This window comes from Camponotus floridanus, unplaced genomic scaffold (assembly GCF_003227725.1).
Source record: "Camponotus floridanus strain SB8 unplaced genomic scaffold, Cflo_v7.5 scaffold61, whole genome shotgun sequence".
In the NCBI taxonomy this organism is placed as follows: Eukaryota; Metazoa; Arthropoda; class Insecta; order Hymenoptera; family Formicidae; genus Camponotus; species Camponotus floridanus.
In genome coordinates this window covers 271865-282590 of record NW_020229781.1, presented here as the reverse complement: position 1 = coordinate 282590, position 10726 = coordinate 271865, and positions in this window count along the sequence as shown.

The following is a 10726-nucleotide window of genomic DNA, read 5'->3' as shown; positions in this document are numbered from 1 at the left end:
TAAATAAAATACATGAATATATAAATAATGAATAAAAGAAGGTGCAAATAATGGCATGTTGTGCTATTGTCATCCCTGATCACTGATAATTAAATGGAACACGAACGAGAATATTTTTTCATAATAAAAAAAAACGTAAGTATATGATTCTTTTTTAAGATGCTTATTCCTACAAAATCCAATAACAATAATAGAAAAAATCAATAGTGCAAACCATTGATCAAACTTGGCTCTAATATATTGCTATAGATATTGTCATTTTTCAAGCAAAGATCTTAATCTTCAATTTTATTTATAATAAAGTATACAATACAGTTTTTCGCATAATGATATATATAAAATATATATAAAATATATATCATTATGATAGAAATGGTAAATATTTATATTTGCTAGATATTTATATTTATAAGCTGGATATTAAATGACAAAATAACGACGCGTTTAAAACAATATTATAGTACCTGTTTGAGAAAATAGATAGAAAAATGTGCATAAGAAAAATAAATCTGAGAAGGTACGCTTGAAGGTCGACAATATGCTGATGCAGTATTGTGCTTCGTTAAATATGCAAGGGAAAAATGCTTTTGCACTTCTTTTTTGAATAGAAAAAAATAAGCGCGCGATAAATATTCAATCAAACGGATTCTTTATGCTCTATTGCATTTAATTATTAGCAATTGAGAATTATATAATAAGATAAAACAAAACATATTGAGATACAAAGCAAAACATATTGCTGCGAAAATTCAATATAAAATCTTTGTTTAAAATTATAACTATTTTTAAAACTGATTAATATATAAATAGCAATATGGTACGTTTAAATAAAATGTTATATGGTTCGTCAATTCTATACACATTTACTTTTGCTTCCTGGTGTTGAAATCGAAATTTCTAATTTGAATATATAATTATTCGTTTTTTATATACATATATGTAACTAGTCAGTTTATCGCATATTTATTTTTTTATTCAGAGATAGTCGCATATTAATTATGTAGTAATTACATTTTATTCACATAGCTTGAAATTCTCGATAAAATACACTGATAATTTAGTGTAAATTATATTAAGCTAATCAAGCATAACATTGAAGTTATCTATATTTATATGTGCAACAAGTTAAATCAATAATGACAGTGACCATTCCAAAAGATATAATCCTTTAGGCCTTAAAAAGATTTGGTTTGGATTTTATATCGTTCAATTGAAAAAATAACTCGTTTTAAAGAATTATATCGAGTTTTAATATATAATAATTAATATATTTAATATTAATAATTAATATAAAGAATTTCAATTTATATATATTAAATATAAATCCTTTTATTTAAACTTTTTCTTTTATTAGCAATTTTGGGATAATTTCGTATAAATTGCTTCTTTATGTTTGTCGTTTATGCTATTCGAAATTTAAAAAAATTTTTTTACAATCTTCTTTTTTCAAGCGATGCGGTAGCGGAATTTTAGCCAAATATGAATATAAAAAATTAAGTTTGTTATTATATAATTTATAATGATGCTTGGATTTTAAAAGTTTAATTACAATCACGTATGTGCGCAATTATTATATTATCGCATTTTATTATAATAATTATTTTACAAATAATAAAGGTATAAGACTAAGACGAAATATAAAATTAACAAATTAGTTTCAATACACTGAGGGAAAAATTTTTTGAAATCAAATAAATTTGTTTTTTTAAAACTTTTGCTTTAAATGCAAGGAATTGTTTATTTCATTTAAGCAAAAGCATCTAATTTTAATTAAATATGCATGTTATATTAAGTTACATTATTTTCATTTATATATTTTTTATATTTAAATACTATTTTCGTAAAATACATACTATAGTTTATTAAATTAATTATATTATTTTTTTAAATTAAAAAATTTTAAATTTTTGGGAATAAAAAATGGATTTTAATAAATATTTTGTAAAATTAAAATAAAAATATTTAATTAAAAATTATATTTTTTTAAGCATATATATTTTTTTAAACATATGTAAATAAATACTTAATTTAAGCAAACAGACGTTTCGAATACAAGTAAATACGTGATTATTACCCATCGAATAAATAGCTTTCTTGTGTTAACTAAAATTTTTTTATTTCAAGATAATTTTTTCCTCAGTGTACGAAACAATTTATAATCTTCTTAGAAGAATTTAATAATTTTAAATTTCAACAATATTATAGTTTTATTTTAATATTGTAATTATCACCTCAAGAATATATAATTATTTAATTCTACTTTAAGAAAATTATAATCTTTGATTTAAAAATGTTATTTTCTATCTAACATTGTTTCTTTTCCATTCAAAAAAATTAAATCTTAAATCATAAGAATATATTTTTTTTCATTTTCAACGATTTTATTTTCAACGATTAATTTATATACTGTAAATACTGTGATATATATTGATACTGTAATATATATTGATATATATTACTATAAATACTGTGATATAACATATATTGAGAATGGAGTCTTATGATCGCCGACAGTCACGTTCTTAGTGAGATCTCGAACGGGCTGCCACACCTAGCTTTTTGTCTTTGGTCTAAGTCAGATCCGTGGTCTCTACCTCGCAGAGGCTCCTCGTACATTTCTTGTATTCGCCATATCATAGCCGTATCATGGCTCATACAAGAAATGTACGAGGACCCTGCCACAAAGTGGGCAGATCCTTATAGCGTTTCAGGTGCCACACTGAAAACAGTATCGTAGTGCGGGCATGTCCGAGCAAAATGGGTTAGAGACCTACAAATCCAGCATCTCGGGTCCGTAGCCAATGTTGCTCGGCAAATCCAGCCTTCAGTTGATTCGACGACACGCATCCGTATAGCCATTTCGCATTCAAATGTTTGTCCGAGTTCGTCCATTGCGACATTTTCAGTCATCTGGAAGGTCAGATGGAACATTATATAGCTTAAGATCTTTAATGTGTACTTTGCCTACTAATCTATTAGAACTATCCCTCAACTCGTATACTACTGGCGACAACATTTTCGCGATAGTAAACAGACCGTGATATTTAGTCGCTAACTTTGCCAAAATATTCTGAGCGGCTGACGACAACACATGCTGCTACTTTAAAACTGCCTCGCAAAACGATAATCTAGTCTTCGCAAATTACAATAATGCACCTGCTTATTATGCGCGATCTCTAAATTTTCTACCACCCAATCTCGCAAAGCCTAAATTTTTTCCATACGGCCACGGGCTGACTAGCTCGCCTAACGGTAGAGGGACAGAATCTGTGGAAAAGTTAATTGTTTTATGCGAGGTTTGACAATTTTGAAATTCGACTAACATAAACAATTCGACTAACGGAAACAATTACGAAAAACTAACACTCAAATAAGTTACGCGGACTTAATAAAGAAAAACATAACACATTTATTAAAAGAAAATAATATAAAAATAAAAGATATTAACAAATTAAAGAAAGAAAGAATAATAACAATAAGTTAGGAAACGAAATAACGAAATATATAACAGATATCAATTCAACAGCGATAATAATAATAAATCGGATGGAATGATGTTTGCACAAAATTGATAACATACGAAAGCGCTAAGTTGTTTCCGATTTTTATTCTAGCTTGTTTTTATGGCTAGGCTTTGCGAGGTCGATCGGCATTTCGAAATTATAACGAATTTCGATCTACTCGTCGAATTTTTGTACAGATCTTTTCCTTTCTTTTTTTACTCGATACTCTAAACGATCGCAATATATTCGACCAACTGAGAAAATAATCGAGCGAGAATTATGGAGTAATTTGCTAAGACGGAGAATCTCGCTTACGACAAGAACGATGCGATCAATATTCGACAGTCGTCGGATGCCGTTTACTTTCCTTTTGGCATAAAAGTCTATTTACACATATTCGTGATGTGTGAGTGCCGTATCAGTGTCGTGTCAGTAACATCCGTAATGTATCAGTGATGATTATTCACATATATCCGTATAGTTTGATCAGTTTGAACTCAGTGATTTTCAAGATGACTCAGTTTACAGACGATGAATTGGCAATGATTGCTATAATTTTGGACGAAGAGGAAGCAAATGAGAAGACGCAGAAACGGAAGTGGGTACACAAAGCATGGAAAAAAAGAGAAAGCGAAGGAGAATATGTTACGCTGTACAAGGAATTAATTGAAGACGGCAGAAAATTTTTTGAATATTTCAGAATGTCTGAAAATTGTTTTAATATAATATTTCACTTTCATCTAAATCCACAATTTGGTCCAAGTAATCTGCTTAGCATCAAATATTCTATAAATAAATTTACTGACTGTCGTAATGTATCCGTGAAAAAGCAAAAATATCGTTATATATTATAATATAAATATCGTTAGATATATTAAATGTAAAGAAATACTTTTCTCTGTGTACATTAGAATTGCCGAAATTCGAGAATTGCGCGTGAGTAAAGAGCGTTATGCCGAAAGGAAAGTAAGCGGCGTCCGACGAAATGTCAAATATCGATCGCATCAACCGTGCTCGTCGTAAGCGAGATTCTCCGTCTTAGCAAATTACTCCATAATTCTCGCTCGATTATTTTCTCAATCTGTCGAATATATTGCGATCGTTTAGAGTATCGAGTAAAAGAGGAAAGGAAAAGATCTGTAAAAATTCGACAAGTATATCGAAATTCCGTTACATTTTCGAAACGCCAATCGACCTCGCAAAGTCGCTAGCCATAAAAACAAGCTAGAATAAAAATCGGGAACAACTTAGCACTTTCGTATGTTATCAATTTTGTGCAAACATTTGATCCATCCGATTTATTATTATTACCGCTGTCGAATTGATATCTGTTATATATTTCGTTATTTCACTTTTCCACTTATTGTTATTATTCTTTCTTTCTTTAATTTGTTGTCTTTTATTTTTATATTATTTTCTTTTAATAAATGTGTTATGTTTTTCTTTATTAAATTTGCGTAACTTATTTGAGTGTTAGCCTTTCGTGATTGTTGAATTCCGTTGTGTCTGTCGAATTTTTCGAAATTGTCAAACTTCGCATAAAACAATTAACTTTTTCACAGACCTTGCCCTTCTATCGTTAGGCAATCTAGTCGGCCCTCAGTGGCGAATCAGGCAAGCGTTTTCTAGACTCGTTATTTCTGGCCGCGTATGTTTCGTGAGATCGTCAATTATATCAAACACTGTGATGTTTGTCAAAGGACAAAAGTACACCGAAAAAATTGTATTCTTGAAATGTATACTTTTGTAGGCAATTATATTTTATTTCGAGTTAGATCGCGCGCGCCCTAGACATTAAGTGTGATTATTTCCGCATGATCGATAAATTTCGTACAACGTGACATAGCAGATCGATGTCAAATCTGAGAGCCGTTACGGATCAGCTGGTCAAAACACACGTGTTATTTACATCGGATCTTTTCCTGATCTAGCTTTGTACACTGGAATACTGCTGTGAATATGTTCTGAAATATTCTTCGCATTCAAGTTACTTCTTGTTAATCATTTATTAATTTGGACTTTAATTAATTTACATTGCCTATATATATATATATATATATATATATATATATATATTCCTTTTTTTTCTTTCCCTTTGACATTTCCTCTCCCGCAATTTAATTTAAAAAACTTGAGAATTATTCTCTGTTCTCATTTTGTTTCTACATCTATCAGCCTACATCAGAAGTGAGATATATCGCTTGCACAAGGTGAACTTTTTTTTGTGCCTATAAGAAAACTTGGTTCGCGACTGCTATTGTATAGAAATTGACGCGTGAATCAACAATATTTGTCGGCAGCGGTGCGCAGATTGAACCATCGTGCCGTTTTGCGATCCGATGGCTCGTAATTGTAAGTTGTTACGGTAGCCTAATTGCGTAATTATTGACAACTACTGAATTGATTAGCGTCTTCGTGATTGACATTGAGACGATAGCTTTGTGCTTTCCGCGAAGTGTGACTTTTGACTTGTAATATTGTATGCGTTTCGCTGATGCGATATCGGATTAACAGTGACTTTGTACCATACAAACTGCCGATTGAATCGTGTTGTTGTTGTGAAGGATAAAACGGCCACCTCAAGAGATATTGAACGATCTAACTGTTACCAATTTGAAAGAGAATGTGCGACAAATCAAACAATCCATGGCCAGAACGAAGGTCGAACTAGTGGCGCGAATATTGGCCGTTGACGAAAATATTTGGCGAGGTGCATTTGAACATCTAACGGATAGCAGTTCGTCGCAAGGTTTGCCGTCGCAGGATTTGCACACACGTGCAATGTGCAAGCGAGGAAGTAGCGTCGTATTCAGGGGGAACGGCAGCGATTCCAGATCACCTTGCGGTTCCACCAGAGTTAATGGCAAGAGAGCTTGAAATATTGCGGCGCGAGAAAGCTCTTTTGGAGCGAGAATTGAGCCTCGTCCGACGCGAGGCAAACGTGACGCCTAGCATGGAGAGCAATGCCAATGATCACGTTATTGATTCCAGATTTAACATTCGAACTATTAGTGATATGGTGAGTGAATTCCATGGCGATTGTGATAATTTTGATACATGGAAAAGACAGATTGAATTTGTGCGCGCGACTTATCGACTTGACAATCTGACGAAAGTATTGATCAATTTACGTTTGACAAGCAAGGCATTGAGCTGATTCCATTCAAGAACAGAATATTTGCAATTGAGTGCTATCGAGTTGCTTCGTGAGATGTCTCGAAATTTTAATAATCGACCCAGCAGATTGACACTGCGGAAGGATTTTGAAAGACGCAAATGGCGACATGGAGAGTCGTTCTCGGTATATTACCATGAGAAAATAATTCTTTCGAATAAAGCGTCCATCGATGAACGGGAGCTAATTGACAACTTAATCGATGGAGTACCGGACGTACGTATGCAGGATCAGGCACGGATGCAGCGCTTCATCAACGACAGATTTGCCTTTCGAAAGTTATTAAACGGCGGATTAAGAAGCAATGCAGAGCGATCTTCGAAGAGGCAACGGCCAGCGTCATCAACAAAATCATCATGTGAAGGAGAAGTTTCCACGACACGAAATCATTCTATTCGCTGTTATAATTATGGAGCAACTGGACATCTTTCCAAAGAATGTAAACAGGAGCAAAAGCGTGAAAAAAGTTCATGTTTCAGATGCGGCAGTTTGGAGCATCGAATAAAGGATTGTTCCAGGTCACAACCAAGAACGGGGAATATAACAAACGTGATCCAAATATTTCCGTTAATCGATCCATATTTAATATCCCTCTCGTATCAGGTTGCGGATGATTCAAATAATAACAGTAAATATTCGCTTGAAGCCATGATTGATTCGGGATCTCCGATAAGTTTGATAAAAAATAAATTTGTCTCTGCTCACGCTTGTATCCCGATTTCGAAAAGTCAATCTTTTTACAGTGTTCATAATACATAACTAGAGATTTTAGGAATCTTTGAGAAGGTTGTCGAGGTTAATGATATCGTAATAAAAATTCGTTTTTGTAGTGCCGAATAAACGCGTATATTCTGATAATTCAAGACTTGTTTACCAAATTGAATGTAGCCCACTCCGGAAAGTAACGGGCAAAAAAGATTCGCGAGCTTTTAAGCGAATTAATAATAAACCGTTGGAGCGCGCCGCGGGTACTCCTGACGGATAACGGCACCGAATTCATAAACAGAGAATTACAGGCATTTGCGGAAGAGTATGGCATCGTTCACTCGACCGTACCTCCGTACCATCCTCAGGCAAATCCGGTAGAACGCGTCAATAGGGTACTTAAAACTATGATTATGGCGTTTCCCAAAAACGATCATCGTGAATGGGATGTACACTTGCCTGAGTTCAGATTCGCATACAATACGGCGTACCATACCTCCTTACAGACTACTCCTGCGTTCTTAAATTTTTGTAGGGAATCTCAGCCGGTTAATACCGTACGTGGAAGACACGAGTCCGCTGTCGAAGTCGCGGAAGCAAATCCCGAAAATTGGAAAGAGCGTATGAAAAGAATTCAGGCTTTGCGAGATTGGGTGCTAGAAAACTTAGAGGCCGCGCATAATAAGCATAAAATATATATTATAAAATAAATAATACAATCTTGGATATCAAATAATCGAAAGAATTTAAGTTGTTTGAAAAAAATCTGTTTTTGAAAAAACGGAATAGAAGATCATTAGAAAATATTTGATCAGCGCATTTTATCAAGTCCTTGAAGAATTTATGTGTACATTTATTTAACATGATAATCGAAAATCGATTTAAGCTAGAATCCGTGATAGAAGCGAGATATCGATTCGTAGACATATAGTCAAGTGAAAATAACACAGCAATGCAACAAGTTTTATTATGACTATATCTTATACATATTACTTTGGAATAGAAGTCAATGCACTTATCTTGTTCTATTATTGACAATGGAATTTAATGACGAAAAAATGTTGCACGTACATGAAAAGTCTAATCGATTTAAAAGCATGGGATAGTTCTTTCTCCTTTCTGTTATTATAAATAGAATAGAAAGTCAACAAGGTCTTAATGAATCGATATAACGCGTGAAAGCATAATTGCTATCTCAATTAATTTTATTAATTTTACAGAATATTTAATATCCCTTATTGTATTGTATATGTAAAATCATATACATAAATGTCCATACATTTACATAATACAATTCATAATAATATTTATACAGGATACTTATAATTATGTTATTATAATTATAACTATTATAATTATGTTATTATATACCGATTAAAATAATAAAGAAGTTTATTAATAATAAAAAGGTTTATTATTAATCATAAACATTTCAATATTTCAAATTATTAACATGATTTGAAATGTTGAAAACTTGTTATTCTAATGTAACATTTAAACGAAACTACAGGTGAGAATATATATCATTTGCATATTACTACATATTTCTCAATCGATTGAAATTTATCAATTTTAATTTTTTCTTTTACTATTACAAATATATTTTGCATTTAATATATATTATTTAATTTATATTAATTTATATTAATTTATTTAATTTATATTAATAATTAATATTATAGAATTTTTAAATATATATATAATAAAATGTATTTACAAATTTGATAAGTAAAATACGATGCGTTATTTTCTAGACTCCGATCGTTCTCTATATTATATTGCAAGTCGCAAGATACTATATTCATTCAGATATAAGTCACGATCTCTCAACAAGACTCTTATACAAGTCCCTAGCAACGTGAGATATCTGCGTGAATCCGATTCCCTGTCTGACTGCGACACTTATTGTTAGAAGGATAGTCTGGAGGGGCGAAAAGCCTTTAGCCGAGATCTCACAGGCGGTACACTCAATAAAGCGGAAGCAAACCCTATGACGCAGGTGTCGCACACTTGCGAACAAAGCGAGTCATACGAGGAGACACTAAGGATTAAGGTAGATGCGGGGATTATTCGAGACATCGTGGCGTAGTTAAACGGGCGAGTCGGGATTCCGAGATTTCTAGCGCGAGTACATGGTAAAGGGTGTGATTTAACGATCGCCTCTTGCGTTCAACGAGGCACCCCGCGCTGGTTGTGGGAGATTTCAAGGGCAAACACGTGTTGCGAACGTTTCGACGGAAAGCGATTTTCGGCTTGTATACATATGGATATAAACAGATATAATCCAAGCTTTCTTGCCCTCCTATCTCTCTTTCTCCCTTTTTCTCTGAATATCTCTCTTTCTCTCCCTCCCCCTCCCTCTCCCCTCTCTTTCTCTCTTTCTCTCTTTCTCTCTTTATCTCTCTGTTTTTCTCTGTATTTTTTCATTCTTTAGTTTTTATTGAATTTATAACAATTCGATTGGTTAAAAGATATAACAACATTTATTTTGCCGAATATCAACACGAGTAGAGTATTAAAATGCTAAAAATGATGAAAACTTCAGTAATAAAAAGAATAATATTCTCTGAAAAAAAAAATGAATACAATTTATTTACAAAAATAAAAATAAAGCTCTCAGTAAAATTCAAAAAATTAAAGTGATCAGTCAGGCGTAGAGAGCTAAAGAATCAATAATGTAGAAATGTTAATCAAAATATATATTAATAAATCATAATTACAAGCTTTAAGCAAGATAGTTATAATATATAAAGATGTTGAAGATGTGTGCGGACGTTTCGACTTACTTTTAAGTCATCTTCAGCGCAAAAAATTGTAACGGAGATAGAGCATATTATAAAAGTTCGTATAGAGAGAAAACATTAAATATTAAACCCTGAAAGAATATAAACTAGTGAAATTCTTTCAGGGTTTAATATTTAACGCCTAACTGATCACTTTAATTTTTTACAATTTATTTACATGTAATATATTTTATTTTTTTCATTAGAATTGTACAATATAATTTATATATATATATATATATATATATATATATATAATTTATGTTAATATTATTATTAATATTATTATAATATATATATATATATATATATATATATATTATATAATATATGTTAATATTATTTTCTTAATGTTTTATGTTTTTACGTGACAACTTCGTCTAATATTTTTATAGTTAATCAGTATTTATGCAATAAAAAGTATATATATTTATAAGATATACATAATAAAATTATTTCTATATATTTTGATCTGTTGCTTCATTTTAGCGTCGAAATGCCATCATGCAGAAAAAGATGAAATTCAAAACAAAGAAGGAAGAAAGTATAAAAAATAAAGT